Genomic DNA, 20894 nt, shown 5'->3' with positions numbered 1-20894 from the left:
AGAATCCTCCAGCAAGTGACCCGTGCCCCATGCTACAGAGGAAGGCGAAAAACCTCCAGGGCCTTCCAATCTGCCCTGGAGGAAAATTCCTTCCCGACCCCAAATATGGCGATCAGCTAAACCCTGAGCATATGGGCAAGATTCATCAGCCAGATACTACAGAAAATTCTTTCCCGGGTAACTTGGATCTTACCCCATCTAAAAACCCATCACAGGCCATTGGGCCTATTTACCATGTATATTGAATTACCAAAACCATGTTATCCCATCATACCATCTCCTCCATAAACTTATCGAGTTTAATCTTAAAGCAAGATAGATCTTTTGCCCCCACTACTTCCCTCGGAAGGCTATTCCAAAACTTCACTCCTCTGATGGTTAGAAACCTTCGTCTAATTTCTAATCTAAATTTCCTAGTGGCCAGTTTATATCCATTTGTTCTTGTGTCCACATTGGTACTGAGTTTAAATAATTCCTCTCCCTCTCTGGTATTTATCCCTCTGATATATTTATAGAGAGCAATCATATCTCCCCTCAACCTTCTTTTAGTTAGGCTAAACAAGCCAAGCTCCCTGAGTCTCCTTTCATAAGACAAGTTTTCCATTCCTCGGATCATCCTAGTAGCCCTTCTCTGTACCTGTTCCAGTTTGAATTCATCCTTCTTAAACATGGGAGACCAGAACTGCACACAGTATTCCAGGTGAGGTCTCACCAGTGCCTTATATAACGGTACTAAAACCTCCTTATCCCTACTGGAAATACCTCTCCTGATGCATCCCAAGACGACATTAGCTTTTTTCACAGCCATATCACATTGGCAGCTCATAGTCATCCTATGATCAACCAATACTCTAAGGTCCTTTTCCTCCTCCATTACTTCTAGTTGATGCGTCCCTAGCTTATAACTAAAATTCTTGTTATTAATCCCTAAATGCATGACCTTACACTTCTCACTATTAAATTTCATCCTATTCCTATTACTCCAGTTTACAAGGTCATCCAGATCCTCCTGTAGGGTATCCCTGTCCTTCTCTAAATTAGCAATACCTCCCAGCTTTGTATCATCTGCAAACTTTATTAGCACACTCCCACTTTTTGTGCCCAGGTCAGTAATAAAAAGATTAAATAAGATTGGTCCCAAAACTGATCCTTGAGGAACTCCACTGGTAACCTCCCTCCAACTTGACAGTTCACCTTTCAGTAGGACCCGTTGTAGTCTCCCCTTTAACCAATTCCCTATCCACCTTTCAATTTTCCTATTGATGCCCATCTTATCCAATTTAACTAATAATTCCCCATGTGGCACAGTATCAAACGCCTTACTAAAATCTAAGTAAATTAGATCCACTGCGTTTCCTTTATCTAAAAAATCTGTTACTCTCTCAAAGAAGGAGATCAGGTTGGTTTGGCACGATCTACCTTTTGTAAAACCATGTTGTATTTTGTCCCATTTACCATTGACTTCAATGTCCTTAACTACCTTCTCCTTCAAAATTTTTTCCAAGACCTTGCATACTACAGATGTCAAACTAACAGGCCTATAATTACTTGGATCACTTTTTTTCCCTTTCTTAAAAATAGGAACTATGTTAGCAATTCTCCAATCATACGGTACAACCCCTGAGTTTACAGATTCATTAAAAATTCTTGCTAATGGGCTTGCAATTTCTTGTGCCAATTCTTTTAATATTCTTGGATGAAGATTATCTGGGCCCCCCGATTTAGTCCCATTAAGCTGTTTGAGTTTCGCTTCTACCTCAGATATGGTGATGTCTACCTCCATATCCTCATTCCCATTTATCATGCTACCATTATCCCTAAGATCCTCTTTAGTCTTATTAAAGACTGAGGCAAAGTATTTGTTTAGATATTGGGCCAGACGGGCTAGAGGTAACCCCTTTGACTGCATTTATTTGACCCTCCCCCGTAGTCCTGTGGGTTGTTTGCCTTCCTCTGCCCACCAGCTTCTGGGCCTGGCATTCTGCGTAGGGTGTAGCACAGAGTGAGTGCGGGACCCTGAACGGCAAAGTTCCTGACTCCGAGTTGTCGGCAGACAGGAAGAATGCTCTGGTGACAAGAGGAGGTGCGTAGGTAAGGAGAGCTGAGCAAACGACCGGGAGGATTGCCAAGTCTCAGTTCAAAAGTGAGTTTCAAACACATTCCCGTCCTCTTCCCTTTCAGTGAACATCCCAGCCCATGGGTGTTATAGAGGGAGTGTAATGGAGTCTTTCAGGCATTCTGCGCCCCCTGATAGAGATGTTCACACCCTAACAACACTCTGCTCAAGGCAAAACCACTGTCTCAGGCTGGGCTACCAATAAGACTTAGTCGTTTCGTGGCCTAGAAGGGCCAGGAGGAGATGCTGACCAATCAGGAGCCAGCAGGCCAGTTAAGAAGGCTTGCCTGCTGCCTCTCAGGACAAGCGTGGGGTGAGACTGGGACAGAGGAGGAGCACCCAGTGCTAACCCAGAATGCCAGGGCCAGGTCAGATCCTTGCTTTCAAGCGCTGCAACCAAGCATATGCCTTTGATGTTTGATTGTTGAACATACAGGCAGCCAAATTCTGTGTTTGTAACTGCACAGAGCCTGACGCTGAAATTACAGCCCAGGCTGCCCTGCTCCGAGCAGGCAGCCATAACTTGTGGGGTAAGGCAGGGAGAGTCTGCAGTACCAGGCCTGGCCCAATGACGCATGCTATGGAGCAGCCCCACTGTGACAAGGAGCTAGTCCCAGCTCGCAGATACATTTTCCACTCAGTGAGCTGGGGTTGAATTCTGCAGCCTCGGGGTGGTTGAAGAGTGAGCAGCTTCCAGTTTACACTGTGTTCCTGCGACTTCTGTGCCCCTCGGGTTGGTCTGAGGCTGTTTTCCCATGCACCCAGGGGAGAAGAGGTCCCTTGTTACTCAAACACATTATCCTAACAAAGCCCCACCTTATGTGAGGAGATGCTGTAACTATACGCATCACGGTATGACACCTTGAAATGATACATGTTCATCTGAAATGGGAGACCCACTTGGCAGGACTTGTGATGTCCAAGCAGAGTCCCTGATTTCCGCTATGCAGAAATGGAATCCTAAGAAGTCCCTTTTGGCTGACCAGAGTGCCTGGTGGTTTGTATTGCTATTCTAGCAGTCCCATCGTTCCCGAGGAGCAGAGACATCACGGTCACCAAAATTCAGGCCATGATCTCACTACACAGTTCACCCTCAAGAAGGCAAAATGCATCGCAGAGTAATCAGGGATTTCTTTGCCTACACTGCAGCTGCCAGTGAATCGCCAAGCCTGGCCAGACAGACTTGCACTAGTGGGGTTTGAGATAGCAGGCTAAAAATAGCTGTGTGTGCAGAGACTTGGGCTAGAGACCAGAGCTCAAGCCCAGGGGGTCAGGTGGCTAGTCCGAATCACTGCCAGAGTGGTTACAGCCACACAGCTATTCTTAGCATGCTAGCTTGAACCCTGCTAGCATGAGTCTTTCTACGTGGGCTGGCAGGTTCGCGCCCAGCTGCAGTGTAGACATACCCTTGCAGACCTGAGATAGGATCAGTAACATGGGGGTGAATCCTCTGAGGGTCCTAAACCTATTTTTCAATCACTGTAAATAAGGGAGAATGCATTAGTCCCGGGTACTCCAGACTAGTAGGAAATGCAGACTACTTCTGGCCAGTGGCAGGGGGACCTCCAGGGGACAGACAATTCAGTACAGGTTCCAGGCAGTAGCCTAGTGACTGGGATAACAGGACTGTGGCACTAGATTCAGGCCCTGCCCCAGAGACTTCAGGGTAACAGAGAATTCAGTGCTGGCTGCCGAAATTCTGGTCACCCATAAACAGCTGGCAAAATATAAGGGGCAGATGGGGGCTGAGGAGAAATGTTGGTTTGGGAGATTCTTAAACCAGACGAGTGCCATGGTGGTTACACACGAGGTACCTCAGAGGCAGGCAGAACCCCCCCTGCCTAGCCCTGAAGGATCCCTTAATGCACTGACCCTGAGGGATGTTTTCCCAAAGCCACTGCCCAGGAGCTTTCTCAGTGCTCTCCTGTTCTCTCCGGTGGGGGTTTCAGAGCAGTCCGGCATGTGGACAGCAGATGTGGGGGAGGGTCATTAGCACAGCTCTGCTGAATTCATCTGGATGAACTTTCACAACGCTTGCTATGAAAATACCATTCTTTCCCCACTAGGCTGACTGTAAAGTTAAAGACCTACTACCAGTACCTGGCATCTCCTGGAGCAAGTTATAGCTGCTGCCATTCATTTTCCAGAGGATCCGTTGGGCCCCAGGAAGAAGCTAGAGCAGTGTCACCCCCAGACAGGGATTTCTACCCAGCAAGTACCACAAGGGCTGTGAACAAGGAGCCATGTTCAGCGCAAGTAACCGGGAAGCCAGCTGGAGTAAGGGCTGCAGGGATAAGCTAATCTCTTAATGCTGGTCACAATGAGATTTGATTGGAAGCCGGAGTTTACACAATGGAGTTACGGCTTTTAAAGAGTTCTGACGAATGCTTGAACATGAATTATAAGGTGGCCCGAGCTCTGCACCTTGCGACCATGCCCCTAGGGGTGCCCTGTGCCTTCTGGGCCACCTTTTCAAAGGGTCCTAACCCTGGCCTCTGATCTGGCATCCACATATCTGCACACACACACACAGCTGCAGCTTTTGGGGGTTCACAACTGCGTGTGCAAATGCAGAGGCTGCTTTTGAAAACATGGCATGCTGAGTTTAGCAAAACGACTCGGTGGGAGTCCGTCTCTGCAAGGTAAGGGGGAAGCAAAAGTCCTTTATTTGAAAATGTTTCTGTACAAACATCCATAATAAAATACCTTGGTACAACAGCCTGCGCCTGAGTCTCCTGTGCTGCACAGAGGGGCACATGTTCCACAGTCCCCATTACGAAAGGATAGGGAGTGATGTAATCATCGAATGCACTGGGCTGCCCTATATAGATGGGCAGTGTTACTAGCACTATTACTGTCAGTGCATTAGAGCATGCTTGATATGTAGCTTTCCATCTTTGGATGTACCCCTGGGAATAAGCTCACCTTTGGGACCTCCTGTGGGCTATACAGTCCTGGTCTCGTTATCGCGGCAGGGCGCTCTATATGGGGCTATTACTGAAAGCTACACAAGCTGCAGCTCAGTGCTGCTAGCCAGATGGGGAATGTTTCGCTGAACGGGTTTCCTCTTGTTCACTCCCAAGTGTCACACGAGGCGCTGATATTGACCTACAAAGCCATACGTGGCTGTGGCTACCTGCACTATTGTAACAGGTGAAATCAGCAGGGGCACCTCGGCTAAGAATCCCTGCATCCAAACATCTTGGGGAGGGGGGGTGTCAGGGAGCTCTTGAGGGGGGGTCGCCTTTTGTTCTGGAATTAGCCCTTTGTTCCAGCAGAACCTGCCAGGTGCGCAGAATAAGGCTCCTTTATTTACCCAGGCTGCTGGCTGACGGGGTGTATTTATTGTGGGCTAGGACTCTTATCAGGTTGACATTTGTCAGCAAGTTCCGGGCATTGGTTTAACTGCCAGTCCCTTCCCTAGTGAATCTATCAGAGGTGATGGTAGAGCTGAAATCCAGGTCCTTCAACATGCAACACAATCAAGAGCTTTCAGCTGGAGTGATCTCAGGCTGTTCCTGCTCCGGGGGCCCTTTGTGGTGTGGCGTGCAAAAGGGACAGGCATGGTCAGGCCTGGTAGCAAATAAAGGGATTTTTTGGCTGGCAAAGTAGAACGAGACCTTGAAAGAGCCATTGCCAGCCTTATCCCAGGAACTGGGATGCTATGGCCTCTATTGATCTTTCTATTCCTGTTTGGCGGCAGTGCTGCTATGACCTTTCCATGCTGGTGGCCTGGCGCAGCAGTACAGGGCAGAAAATGCTGCAATCTGACACTTCACCGCCTAAGCTGTTTGTGTGGTGGGGGGATCCTGACCCACTCCTGGAGGAAGGAGAGATGATGCAAGAGAGGCAGGCAACAGGGCAGCTCTTCAGTGAAGTCACCCAGACCCCTGGCGGGCGGGCGAAGGTGTTTCAGGGCAATGGATTTAATGCTCATACCCAAAAGCTGTTGTAATGTCCCTGTATTCAGCATGATCCTGGGGCTGGGGCTGCTGGAAATCTCCCACTCCGGGACAAGCCTAGACCATGCTTTCTTCTCAGGAGGTCTCCAGGGATGCTCCCTTCTACACTTGCTGAACCTGCTAATCTCCTCCTAGTGGTCAGTCACTGAATCTGAGAAGTCACGTTCTTGTGCACGGGGATTTCAGAGCCCAGGTAAAGAGGCTTCCCTGTTACTAGAAACCACTGAAACTCAGTCTGCAGGCTCAGGAGCTCCAAACCTCTCTCTTCTCCACTAGGTCCCCACCCCACAGGAATCTCGCCTGCTCCCCTGGATTTCATCACAAACGCCAAACTAAGAGCAGCTTCCCAGAGAGGATCCCTGAGATTCACAGACCTGGGGCTGTTTGACAGTTCTGTGCCCTGATCAGACAGAATCCACAGTATCAGTGTGAAACCAGATCGATTTTGAGTTGGGCTCTGAAATCTGGAAGGTACAAGAAACACAGGGCAAGGAGGGGCCAACTGTACCCTCGGGACAGAAGTCAAAGGAAACGCTCGTCGCACCAACTTCTGGGGAGTGACAGACCTACTCTGCTCCTGACACCTGTATTAGGACCAGAAGAGGACCCGGAGCGACCTCACCCCCATGACTCAGCCTAAAGCTGAGCAGAGATGTGCTGGCTTCCCATGGCTCTTGCATCACTGTTCCTGGAGGACAGCCCATTGCTGTGGCCTTCTGCAGCAATATAAGCTGGGCCTTCCTTTGCAAGTCTTTAAATGCCTCACAGGAGTGCCCCGCTCATTCCCACAGAGCGAATGCAATGGTCTTTGGCGGGGGTGATGTGTAAGAGACATGGGGGTCACTCTCCTAATGGAGGGCCCCATGGGGCTAGGCCTGGCCAGGCCCTGCCCCAAGGAGCTCCCTAGGTTCTGTGATAAATACAGATTTTGTGATCCAGAAAGAGAGGCAATATCAGGGGAATGGTATAGGGGCTAAGGTGCCTGGGGAGTTGGGGCTGAACAAAGTATTTCCTTCGTGTGCCTATGGAATGTGCTCCATCCTCATACTCAGCATAGTTGAGGGGGAAAACAGAGGTAGATCTTGGAGCCAGACAGAGCAGCAGTAAAGATTCTCTACTTTAAAACAGCTGGAACAGTCCCCTTGGAGCCAGTCTGTCCCCCAGGATCCCTGGAGCAGTATGCACTCTTGCTTTACTCCCCTGCTCACCCCAGATCATGACCTGCGCAAAGGAGAGGAGAAGCAGCTGGCATAGAGCTGTCCTGGAGCACCCTTGGGTTTGTCTACCATCTCCCCTGTCTCCTGCCTCTGCTTTGTGTTCCCTCATCTTGTCTCTCTGGTTGGACCAGAAGCTCTTTGAGGCAGGGTCCATGGCTTTGTCCAGCTCTGCAATGTCTAGCAGCACTTTGGGATAAATAACAAAGAGCCATGATAAATCTCAGCCCAGCCCTGTGGTCAGTCCCCAGAACTGTTCTCTCCCGCAGCCCCCTACCCCCACCTGAGCCTCTGAGCCCATCCTCTGTGCTGTGTACCCTGAGGGGGCATGGATATGCAGGAGCCCTGCTCGGCTCAGGGACTCATCATGCCACGCCCTACTCTGTTACACTCCCTTGTCCTGGTGGGGTGGATTCCTGTATGGCATGGAGGAGGGGCCCAGATGTGAACTCCACTTGACTTTGTGAAAGCGCCTTCCCCCTTGTGTTCTGCACTGAAATGTAGTGCTTTGCCACCTAGATCAACAGAGAGTTCTCCAGACAGGCTTGAATGCTGCACACCCACAGGCCGATCTCGAGCCAGTGGAACTGCTCCCAGGTGCACAGACAGCGCAGAGCAGGCAGTTGGGAATTATGGGGCTCCACCGAGAGCTTACAGTGACCTCAGAAACGATGAGAGTGGAGCCTGAGGCACCATCTGGAGATGTGTGTTGGGGGGTATCTGTGCCCGGTGTTCATGCTGTCACTTCCTCTCCCAGCTTCATCTTCCACTCCTGCCCTGACACTGCCTCTGTCTCCAGCACCCACCGCTCCCCTCCTTGCTCTCACTATGCCACTGATCTTTTCAGGCTGCTCGCTGTTGTTCCTGGGGGGAGGGATAGCTCAGTGGTTTCAGCATTGGCCTGCTAAACCCAGGGTTGTGAGTTCAATCCTTGAGGGGGCCAGTTAGGGATCTGGGGTAAAAATTGGGGATTGGTCCTGCTTTGAGCAGGGGGTTGGACTAGATGACCTCCTGAGGTCCCTTCCAACCCTGATATTCTATGATTCTACCCAACCATCACAGAAAGCTCCAGCTGAGGCCTCCTCCACAATCTCTTGCCTGCTGTGGACAGACTTGGATCATCCCCTTGGGGTGGCCTTTCTACTGCTCTGGTGGCTTCTTCTTTACAGCACACCCAGCTGCACAGAACCCCGAGATCCAGGGCCCCGCTGGTGGGTTTGCTCCTGTTCCCCATCAGCACTGTGGGCCCAGCATCAAGCTGGGTGATTTTACTCTGGGCAGCTGCTTTTTCAGTGTCCACAGCCTATCTGAGTGGTGACTGTTGCCAGCAGCCGACCCAGATCTCCAGTATTAACACTCCTTGCCCCCACTAGCTGAGTGTGGGTAAGTGAAGTTAACCTGAATGGAATCCACTTTCTGGGCTGGGGCATTTATTTCAGGAGTGGCTGGGATGCATCCCCAGGGATGTTACTGATCTGGGGGCAGAACTCACTCAGCGAGCCGGAAAGCAGGGCCATGACGCTTGCTGTTGGTAACAAGCATTGGCACACCCAATTTCACATGCTATGCTCTGACCACACCTCCCATGACTGGGGGTGGGAGTGGGGGGCAGCACAGGCTGCTTATCAGTGTACTCAGGTTGCAGTGGAACAAACACCCTTTAAAAAAGATTTAAAGAGCATATGGTGGAGAGGCTGCAGGCTGGTGATTTGAGAGCCACAGTAAAGCAAGATGTAGAGGTAGGTACCTGAGCCCTACAAACTCCACTGAAGACTCCAGGCCTTGAGTCATAAACCTTGGGAAACCCCGGGTGGTGGATGTAGTTTATGTGTCGGCAAATACTCTTAGTGGGCCCAACTATTGATTCTGAACATATAAAAACAGTGTCGTGCCACTTGTTCAGGTTTGCACAGGTTTTACAGCTCTTGTTCTGAGAAGTGCCCGTGTGTTTGGTTTTTGCCTTCTTCCTCCAGGCCTTCTGTTGACACTGGCTCTGCTGAGCAGAGTGTCAATGCCATCCCAGGAAGCTGAATGTATGGCTCTCCCAACACCTCCCCCTTGCCTCGAGGCTATAAAATCTGTGACACGCCCATTTTCAGCCACAGGAGGTTTTCTGTGCAGAAGGCAGGTGAAAGGTACCTGTCACCTGCAAGCATGCAGTGTCAGAGAGTTAAGGCTAGAAGGGACCAGCAGATCTGTCTCGTCTAGTCTAGTCTCCGAATATTACAAGCCAGCACCAACACCCAGCACCCTCACACTTACCCCAACAATGGAAATGAGACCAAAGCATTACAGCCCTCAGGAAATTCGACTGTTATGTGCCAGAGGCAGAGAATAGGTGGGGCTGAACGGTGCCCCAGTGTCCGAGGCCCCCACAATGGCAGGGAAATGAAAAGATCCACCCAGATAATCCTGGCAAGTGACCTCCACCTGCACACTGCAGAGGAAGGTGAAAACTCCTAAGGTCACTGCCCATCTGACCTGGGGGAAAATTCCTTTCCTTATACAGCGATCAGTTAGACCCTCAGCATGTGAGCACGAACCAGCCAGCCAAGCACTGCAGACAGGAAATGCTTGGTGCCACCTCAGAGTCCTGGCCCACCTGGCCAATGGTGCATCTCCAGCTGTGGCCATCCCTGATCAGAGGTGCTGGAACTAGGGGAGCTGGGGGTGCTGCCACACCCCCTGGCTTAAAGTGGTCTCCATTATATACAGGGTCGTACCCCCTGGCTTAAAGTGGTTTCCATTGTATACAGGGTTTACAGTTTGGTTCAATGGCTTTCAGCACCCCCCTACTATCAAAATTGTTCCAGGACCTCTGTCCTTGATGCTTCAGAGGAAGGAGATTTTTTTTAAAAAATCCTTCCCAGAATACACTTGGGGGGTGGGGAGGGGAATCCCTTCCTGACCCTTGTAGGTAGCCAGCTGAAATGCTGAAGCATGAGCTTTTAGGAACATAAGACATAAACTGGAAGTGAGCCCCAGGGCTGCTGAGCCCTGCCCTTTCCTTTCCTTTTCCCATCCCAAGCAACCTCGTCATGGAATCGCACTTGTAGATTTGTCCAGCTGTCTCTGAAATCTATTTAAGTTGTTTGCCCCCACAACTTTTGGCAAACCTCACCCTCTGATAGTTAGGGTATATCTACACTTCAACCGCTACAGGGGCACAGCTGTGCTGCTGTAGCTCTTCAGTGTAGACACTACCCAAACTGATGGGCTGGGTAGCTAGCCTTTGGGGTGAGGCTTTAGTGTAGCTGCTCAAGACGTCAGGGTATTTTTACAGACGTGCCAGGTGCGCCCCGACACATGCATGATTCTGAACATTTGGGCCTCACGGGCCTCTTGGTTATTTTCCTCCTCTCCCCCCCCCCCCCCCACCAGAAGAGAGTCACCTCCTGCTCCTTTGCACTGCTGTTGACACTGTGTTAAAATCACTGGATTACCAAGTGCTATAAAGTGTAAGTCCTTCCTGTGCCATTTGTGTATGTATTTATGGATTAACCTGAAGCAGGTACTATGTAACATTATTTACAGCTGCCACAGGAAAACATCACTTACACAATGCTCAGGTGGGAGGGGAGAAGGACATTTCTAATCCCCATCCCTTTGTGATGTTGGGAGGAGATGCTGTTCATAACTGCCCCAAGAGCACAGTGGGTCCTTCTGGGAGGTCTGGCTGCTGTGGCTGTGGGGGCGTTGTGTGTCAGAATGGAGCCTCTCTCCTCCCTGTCTCTCTGGGATTGTTTTCTACTTCTAGATGTAACCTGACCCACCCTAGCACAGCATGGCTCTTTGTACCCCTCGAATGGCTACACCAATCATAGAGGTTTACTAATCCATCAGAGGCTCATGATTTTAGATACAGAGCTGCTGGGGCCATTCCCCGCAGATGGCCCTTTACATAGCAACTAGCACTAAAAGAAAAGGAGTATTTGTGGCACCTTAGAGACTAACAAATTTATTTGAGCATAAGCTTTCGTGAGCTACAGCTCACTTCATCGGATGCATACTGTGGAAAGTATAGAAGATCTTTTATACACACAAAGCATGAAAAAATGGGTGTTTACCACTACAAAAGGTTTTCTCTCCCCCCACCCCACTCTCCAGCTTGTCTAAAGTGATCACTCTCCTTACAATGTGTATGATAATCAAGGTGGGCCATTTCCAGCACAAATCCAGGGTTTAACAAGAACGTCGGGGGGGGGGGGGGTAGGAAAAAACAAGGGGAAATAGGTTACTTTGCATAATGACTTAGCCACTCCCAGTCTCTATTCAAGCCTAAGTTAATTGTATCCAATTTGCAAATGAATTCCAATTCAACAGTCTCTCGCCGGAGTCTGGTTTTGAAGTTTTTTTGTTGTAATATCGCACCTTTCATGTCTGTAATCGCGTGACCAGAGAGATTGAAGTGTTCTCCGACTGGTTTATGAATGTTATAATTCTTGACATCTGATTTGTGTCCATTTATTCTTTTACGTAGAGACTGTCCAGTTTGACCAATGTACATGGCAGAGGGGCATTGCTGGCACATGATGGGGGGTGGGGGGAGAGAAAACCTTTTGTAGTGGTAAACACCCATTTTTTCATGCTTTGTGTGTATAAAAGATCTTCTATACTTTCCACAGTATGCAGCCGATGAAGTGAGCTGTAACTCATGAAAGCTTATGCTCAAATAAATTGGTTAGTCTCTAAGGTGCCACAAGTACTCCTTTTCTTTTTGCGAATACAGACTAACACGGCTGTTACTCTGAAACCTCTCAACTAGCACTAAGTCAATCATTTTGCATGGAGTCACTTCTCTTAATCTTTGCAAATTATCTAAAAGTAGATCACAGGTTTTTAAAATTTCTTTATTACTGAAGTGGTTTGCTGAATACTTTCTATGGCTAATTCTTGAGCTGAAGCTTGTGCATAAGCAGTTCCCTGAGAAGAGTTGATACTCAAAATCTCAGCTGGTTTGGTTGGATGTGTAGGTGACAGGGTATTGTTTCGAATCAAGTTTCTGGTGCAATCATAAACCTGAAATTTGCCTTCCATGAATATTCTGCAACATTCACTGTTTCCACAGACATTCCTGCCAGGAAACTTGTTTGCTAGAATATCTGAGGAAAGCAAACACAAAAGGAGCCTGAACAAAAATATTCACTATTTTTTCCCTAGTATTTGCCCAGTTCTGAGTGTGGCAACAGTTGACAGAGACATACACTGAGAGGTGCCTATTGGGGTATTCACGGCACCAACACAAAGACAGCAGAGATGTGGCAGGGCACGAAGCAGCACATCCTGGTCCAGCTGGTGAGCTTTATTTACAGACCTGAGACCACAGCTGGGCTGCCAGTAATGCAGCCTGAAGTCCTCTGTCTAGCCACAAAATAAGCAGGGCTAAGCAGCAGCAATGTGAGCTTCCTTTGTGCCACCCTGAGAATGTGCCCCCTTCCAGGACCCACTGGGACCACCAGAGGAGAGTTTTGTCTCCCTGACCATTCAGTCCTTGGCCTTGCAGCAGACTAGCTGCCAGCTAGTGTGACAAATAGGGCCACAAGTGCCGTCACTGGCATTGTTGGTTTTTTTCAGCCACATGCCCACTAGAGGCAGGACTTGAGCTCCAGGTGACAGCTGATCTCAAACATGCTACTGAACTGACTTTCAATCACTGTCAGCCTTGGCTGACATTGCTGACCTATGGGGGAGAGCTTTGTACCCAATTCCCAATATCCCAAACCACCCAAACTCCCTAATAACTTAGGGGTAACTTTTGCTTACAGAGTGTGATTCTGTTCCCCATTAGTGCCTGGACACATGGAGGCTGAAGGAACTTTCCTGCGTACTGGATACGAGTGCAGACTAGAGACCCATCATTTAAAGGCAGAGGGAAACAGGATAGATGGGTTCCATCCACCCACCCACCAGTGCCAGCAATGATGAGAGTCCCAAAATAGATGACCTGCTGGCTACTGCCAGCATTTAGCACCATGTTGATAAGGCCTGCTCTGAACAGGGTTACATGAAACTGGCAACTGGGGATCCAGCTGCACTAGAGGTCCCAGCATTGCTAACATGAATGGTGCTAAGCCAGTGTCCCCAGTGGTGGAGCATTTGCAGAGAAATTCCCTAGTGTAGACAGGGCCTTACAGTACAAGCAAGGCCTATCAGCGGGAGCCAGACAGTCACCAAGGGGATAGGGAAATGCTATTGTTAGGAGGCAAAAATATTTGCAATACAAATTTCTGCTCTGCTGTTGTGCCTTATGCTGTCTTGTGTCCCGGAGGTGGGCTGCATTTCTGTGTATAGATTGTAAAGTGCACCGAGGGACCACCATTCGGGAAGACGCTGAGTGCTATTAAGTTTATATTTAAAGAGCTATTTGACTAGGACTTCCATCAGCGTGCCACGTTGTCCACCCACTTAGTGCTGTTGCTTCCAAATGAAACTCACTGAGACTTAGGGCTTGTCTACACTTACCGTGGATTGATGCTGCGGCGATCAATCTAACAAGGGTTGCTCTAGTGGGTCTAGTGAAGACCTGCTAAATCGACCGCAGATCACTCTCCCGTCAACTCCAGTACTCCACCGGAATGAGAAGCACAAGGGTAAGTTGATGGGAGAGTTTCTCCCGTCGACCTAGCATGGTGTAGACACCGCAATAAGTCGACCTAAGCTACGTCAACTCCAGCGACATTATTCACATAGCTGGAGTTGTGTAACTTAGGTCGACTTAACCCTGTAGTGCAGCCCTGCCCTTAAAAACAGACATTGCTGGAGTAAAAGATATTTCTTCTGATTCAGGGTGATATCCTCTTTTGTCTACACTACGTGGGAAAGTTGATCGAAGCGACGCAATTTGAGTTACGTTAGTAGCATAACTTAAGTCAACGTAGCTTAGATCTACTTACTGCGGGGTCAACACTACGTGATGTCAATGGGAGATGCTCTTCTGTCAACTCCCCTTACTCTTCTCCTTCTGGTGGAGTACCGGAGTCGACGGGAGAGTGATTTGCGGTTGATTTAGTGGGTCTTCACTCGACTTGCTAAATCGACCACTGCTGCATTGATGGCCGCAAGTCGAACCCCTGGTAAGTGTAGACAAGAAGACCGCAAAGTAGGCCTGAAATGGGACTTTAAATGCTGCACAGGCCTCAGGCTGGCCCTCAGCACAGGGGTAAATGTCACAGTCTATGACTCAGGATACTTTGCTCTCTCACCCCCTTATAAAAATGGCATGGAGTTGTGTAGAACTAGCTCAGAACATGGCAGTATCACTATTGTCAACTGCACACAACCCACCTTTCATCTCAAGGTCTCCACGCACCCTACAAATGCAGTTAATGAGTTCTCCTTGTGTCCCTGTACAGAGGCGCTGCATGTTCTCAGCTCCATCGCCCAGGTATTTCCTTATACGGTGTGGATGTTTTCATGAATAAAGAGCCTCTGAGCTCCAAGGGACAGCATGGTAGCTATGTCCAGGGCAGCTAAAGTAAAGGACTACCCTTTGTTTAGTGTTTAAGTAGCTTTGCTTATTCCTTGACGTAGCAAGACACCTTACTCAGCTGTTTTCTGGCAGGTAAATCCTGCCCCAGACAGTCACAGATGTAAACCCTGGGGTGCTCATTCCCAGTTTGACAGCTGACTCTTTGGAATGAAAAAAGAAATGGATCATAAGCAATCTGGGGCAGGAAGCATATCCACCCCTATATTTGTATAGCACCTGATGGTCCACATCTTCATCATGACCTCAGGGCACTACCATAATGTCGCTCATGCACTCAACAATCAATCATAATCAGAGTAGCCATATTTTTTAAAATGTAGGTGTTCAAATTCACGTGCAATTGTTTGCCTAATCTTGTGCACAGTTATTGAGCCAGCAACTGCAAAAGGGGTAATTGCCAACATCATTAGCACTTTGTTCTTCCTCTCTCCCCTTGATACAAGAAAAAGAAAACCCTTGACACAACTATCAAACCTAATAATACTTAGCAGTCTCTAGCACCTCTCACATAAGGGTCTCCCAGCCTTTCACTTAGCATTACACCCAGATTACAGATGGATATGGCCAAGTTCAGCAGTGGCGATATCAGTAACAGACTCCAGGCCTCCTGACTTCTGTTGCAGATCCCTGCTCTAACCACTAGCCCACGCTGACTCTCAGGACAGAGAGATGCTGTGATAATAGTTACTGCCCTGTGAGGAAAAATGCAAAGAAATGGCCTTGGCTGGACTAGTCTGGCTCCTCCCTCGTCTCCTAGCAATGGAGCACCGGTAAGGACCCCGGTAAGGACCCCGGCTCCTTTTCATTGTCCAGAGAATGATGGGCCTTCTGCCCTATCCCTGACCTATACGTTGTCTATAAGGGTAGCCAGCGCTCTTCTTAGTCTATCTCTCCATTGCTTACCCTCTCAACAGCCTCCAATTCCTCCTTGTTACCACAAACCTCCAGCAGCACCAGCAGGATGACACCATGCTGGCTGGAGAGGTATTTTCAACACATACCCCTTTCCCCTGAGTTACAGTTAGGAAGGTGCAGACAGGCCCATCGAGAGAAATATGGGGCCCTGGTACATCATGTTCCCTGGGGCCCAATCACCTGCCATGTCTCTTTATTACACAGACAATACAGATATTCTGGGGGGGCCCATTGAGCTCAGGTCCCTGGTACAATTGTTCTGCCCTCCCCTCTCTCATCAGCCCTGCTGGACAAATCCTTCCAACTCTGCATTACCCATTTCTGAGGAATGGCCTATAAAATGGAAGAGTTGGAATGTGGAAAACTAGTGTGCCCTACTCTGTGAAAAGTCAGGGGATGCCTTGCCAGCCCCCCCACCAAACAGCCCCCAAATAGAGGTGCCAAGGCATCACTGGGGTCTTTTAAATACAGCTGGGCAGAAACTAGATTTTCCATTTTGTTTTTTGGGGAAATTTTGAATTTTGGGAAATTTTCTGATTTAGAATTTTTTGCCATTGCAAAATGGAAAGGAAACAAACAAACAAACCTTTGAATTCTCCTACGAAATGAAATTCTGGGGGGAAAAATAATTTGGGGTTGATTGAAACATTTAGTTTACGTAAAACGAAAACATTTTGCTCCAGTTTTGGCCTTTTAAAACATTTTAAAAAAAGGTTTATATAAAAAACTGAATTTTGGTCTGACAAGTGGTTTTGAAATGAAAAATCAAAACGCTCCATTTCGAGAAGATTGAACCAGATGTTTTGATGTTATCGGAACACTTTGCTGTGGGATTTTTCCTCAATTCCACTGCAATTGACAAAAGAAAGGGAGCACAGGGACTGACATGGAGGCTGACCCCACCTCTCATCCTGCAGGACGTTGCTTCAAGACGTGGGGAGCAATTCGGCGCATATTGGTGCACGTGGCTGCTGTCGGTGCTGCCCCTGTTTGGGGGACAAACGGGATCAAGGCTGTGGGTGAGGCACCTTTCAACAGCCTGAAAATGTCACCCAAAAGATCTCCAGATCTCCACTGCATGCAAACTCCCCTAGGACAACACGGAGGGTGGGCTGCCGGAAAGCTGGCTGGGGCTCCCAGATCCTGCGCCACCCTGATAAGGAACAGCCGCAACTTACGCCACTGGCCAAGTTGCACCAGCACAGACTCAGTGTCGTGCACTCTGTTCTGCTGCACCCCCTCCAACACGCCCATTTCCTCACCCAACCCCCAGTGCTGGGGACAAGAAGAGGTGGCTGTTCCAGGAGGCACCTATGCCACCTTCACCAGCTTTATAGTGGGAAGGAGTTCCCCTGCCCAGGGGCAATTCTTCAGTGGCTATTTCTGGCCAGTTCCTGTGCACTTTGCACCACTTGAACATTATCTATCTAGCTATCGATCTATCTATCTATCATAAAGGCTAGCCTGAAGCTCCATTTGAAGTGTGTCCATGCAGGACTGAGATTCCAGCTTTCGTCTAAAGAATCCTTTTCCCAAACTCCATTTCATGCCAGACACTCCCTGGGTCCCTGCTCTCAGCCAAACTTTCCTCTGCTTGTATTTGGATAACTTTTTAACCTAACGGTGTACGAGGGCTCCCCTTCTTCTGCCAGCATTCATTGGCTCCTCTTGCTGTGGTCTCGGAGGCTCCTTTTTTGTTGTTTTTTCAAAAGCCTCGGACTCAGCTAGACTTGGCAGGTCTTTCCCGTGACAGACTTTCAAACAGCGAGTGTCTGTTGTGAGATCTCCTTTGTTTATCCATGAAACAGATGGGGAGACCAACCCTGCAGGTGGGATGTGGAGCAATTCTTCCTAAGTCTAGCTGATATGGCAGCGTTCTCCTTCCACATGTGTCCTGCATGCAACCTGCCAGCTCTTCTCGGCCTCTCATTTGCTTTTGATCGGGGCTGGATTCTAGGAGAAAATTAGCTGCAGCAATATTTGACTCAGCTTGATTAAAAGTTTCCAGTAAATCTTCTATAAGTTGAGGCTGGCAAACTGCTGCCCATGTTAAAGCCAGATGCAAGGGGACACAGTGACTTTATCAATAAGTGATTTAACAGCTCATTCAGCCGTTTGCAATACTATCAGCCAAGCAGGGATGAAGGCAAAGACCTGCTCATTACGGGATGGGAGAGAGCTCTGAATCCCAAGTCAAATGTGTGTCATAAACGTTTTGAGTGCAGGGAGACCCAAAAAGGGGGTGTCTTGCACCTCCAAGCTTCCTAGCCAGGGCCCCATGAGAGAATCACTCTAATCCTTCCTGTTCTGCAGCTAGAAACACACAGCTTGATCCCTGCTGGATAAAACAGATGGGGGGATTCATTCATGAGGAGCAGGTGGCGGGAGAAAATTGCCTGAATCATTGAAAACTAGCCTGGATAAAGCTGTATTGGCAGATGCACCAGGAGAATGATCCTGCATTAGCTGGGAGGGTGAGGGTGGGCAATGAGATGGCCATACGTTACGAATTGTTGTTGCAGTAGGACCTAGAGGTGGGCGCATAGTAACAGACCTGCCCCTGCCCAAAGGGTTTAAAGAGACAAGACAGACCAAGGATCCGTTATCACCTTGTTTCCTTTGTGCCATCCACCCTCAACTCCTAACTATTCCTTTTGCTTCCTTCAGCTGCTCTCATCTTTGCACCTTTCCCCCATGCTGCCCCTGTGCCTGGAACTCCCTGCTTCTCCCCGGGCACCTCTCTCTCCTGCCTCCTCAAACATACCGGCCATGTCAAGCGTTTTGATGATAACCCCTCTGAGATTCCAGCCCAGGCCCTGGCTTGTGCCATCCCTGTATGGGGCCAGCTCTTCTGCATGTGTCTGAGCCAGGGTGAAAGCTCCTCGGGAGAAGGGGCCATGTCTCCGGAGGTGTTTGGAGGGCACTGAGTGTTCTGTGTGCCCAGCAAGAATCATCATGAGCTCGGGCCTGATCCTGCAGGGTGCTCAGTGCCCTTTTCCCCTCTTGAGATCGATAGAATCCTTGCAGGATCAGCCCCTTTGTGCACATTGTTTCTGGAGGTGCCAAGCATTTGTTTGAGCTGCTCACAGAACAGACTGGGTCACTGAACATCCCACGACCCTATCTGCCTATGCAGCGGGACTGGGCATTCAAAAGCATGGCTGACCAACAAAATACTGTTCATGCAAAACTTATCACCCAATTTAGAGCTCACTTTTACCCAAGAGATCCTTTCCGTCCTCTGACTTCTACGGCTCTGTGAAATCAGCTGGGCTTTTTACCAATTGAAAACTGCAGCCATACAGACCAAGGCCCGGACAGGATACTCACAGTCGGACAAGCAGACCAGACCCCCTAAACGTACTTTATGAGTTGTCTTCAGTTCTCCTGCTCCACCAATCTCACTGAGGGTATTTAACTTATCCTAGCAGCAGTGTAACAATAGGCCAGATCCTCAGCTGGCGTAAACTGCCATAGCTCCATGAAGCGAACGGAGTGACATGGATTTGCACCGACTCAGGACCGGGTCCAATAAGAAGGTCCTGGAGAGAGGTCTGTGCATGTCTAGAGAAAACCTATCTGGAGACTATTTAAGTGATCATCTTTGCATCCAGTTCCAGGCTGGTCAAAAGAGTGTGACAAAATCCCACCCTGATAAATAGCTTCCAGGTGTTTGTTGGCATATGGGCATCTTAAAACAACCCCATGCCAGAGTGCACTGGCTCTTTGTTCCTAATAGTGACTATAGGGCAGGCACAAGATGTCAGACTGAACAGCTCTGGAGGCTTCTGTTTTCCACAGAACAGGGACAAACCGGAGAGTGACAGAGCCAGTGTCCAGCCAGTGCCAGGCCAGAGACCAGCTATTAGTGCCACGCTCCTTGTGTACGCATGCAACCACAAGGAATAAGCAGGATGGCTGGATGGGCAGGCTCAACTGGCAGTCAAACTGGTTGTTTCACCTTCCTTGGCCTGGGCAGCTTTGACAAAGAAACACTGGGTCCCTTAGGCCCTGCTGCAGAATGAATAATGTTAAACCTCGTGGAAGCTGGTGGGTGTAACAGCTGTCTTTTATTCAGGATAAATGTCAAAAAGCAATTGACCTCCTTTGTAGAGAGCTGAGCTAATAGAATCTTCCACCCAAAACAAGGCTTGAGTAAAAGCTGAACCATGTGGCCCAAGGGGTTGCCTCAGAAAAGAAAATTTAGCAAACACAGGGTATTGATTGGTAGTGCTATGAGTGTCTCTATGTGTGAGAGAAGCAGCAAGAAAAACCAGGGAAGCTGAGAGAAGGAGCTGAAAGCCAAAACCACAGCCAATCAGCCACAGAAGCCCTGGGAGCGGGATCCTGAGAAACAGTGAAGAGAGAGAAGAGCTTTTGGGCAGAGTGCGGGCTTCGACCTGAGGCTTGGAACTGTGAGTAAAGAAACTGTCCTCTGTTGTTTGGCTCCTGCTGTGTTCAGGGTAACAGAATGTTGTACATTCTTTGTAAATAAACAGGTCTGCACTAAAGAAATACCTGACTCTGTCATCAATTTCTTCTCCTAATGGAAACAATCCACAGGACTCTGAATTTTAGCTACACCGCTTGGGTCAAAAAGGGGTAGTAATAATAATAATGATACCAGCATCCAAAGGAGGAAAGTGACCATCATCCTCTATTTACAGTGAAGCTCCTGGCATTTAGCATCTGGCAAAGCAAAACAGTTTCCTGGTGCTGGGGATAATGTGGAATTGCTCATTCCTAACTGTTTTGTGTGCACAAGTAGGCTCACACCCTCCCGGCCATGCAGGGACAGTATGGGGCCTTCTTGGCTTCTCCTATGGAACCCAGGTGTTCCTAACCAATAACACACCTCCTGGTGTATGCCTCGTTCATGCCATTTTCTCCTTGTGGGCTAAGCCCGCAGCCTATAATCCTCTCACTAGGCAATACTAACAAACCAGCCCCTCTCAATGGTCAGCCGTCTCTGCCTGTTATTGGGGAAACCAGGCCTTGTTGTGACGAAAGCCTGCATTGTTACTGACCTGCCGCACGCCACCCAAGCGCTGCCCAACGCACAGCGGGGCCTGGCTTTCATTTTGATTTGTTCTCCCACTGGTGCAATGAACATGTCACATCAATGGGGCTCACAGACAGAAACCCAGGCCCTGTTCCGAGCACGCTGACGTTTTGTGAGGGAGGGGACACCTCCGGCT

At 48.9% G+C, this 20894-nt stretch overlaps 1 protein-coding gene across 1 annotated transcript in view; it reads right to left on the bottom strand.

Moving 5' to 3' along the window:
* Window positions 1-20894, bottom strand: part of HNF4A (hepatocyte nuclear factor 4 alpha) — a 67034-nt gene that overhangs the window by 45702 nt on the left and 438 nt on the right. The gene's annotated exons all lie outside the window — the stretch shown is intronic.

Source organism: Lepidochelys kempii, chromosome 13, assembly GCF_965140285.1.
Source record: "Lepidochelys kempii isolate rLepKem1 chromosome 13, rLepKem1.hap1, whole genome shotgun sequence".
Classification (NCBI taxonomy): Eukaryota; Metazoa; Chordata; order Testudines; family Cheloniidae; genus Lepidochelys; species Lepidochelys kempii.
The sequence above is the reverse complement of the archived record's forward strand: the minus strand, read 5'-3'. Positions and strand labels throughout refer to the sequence as shown.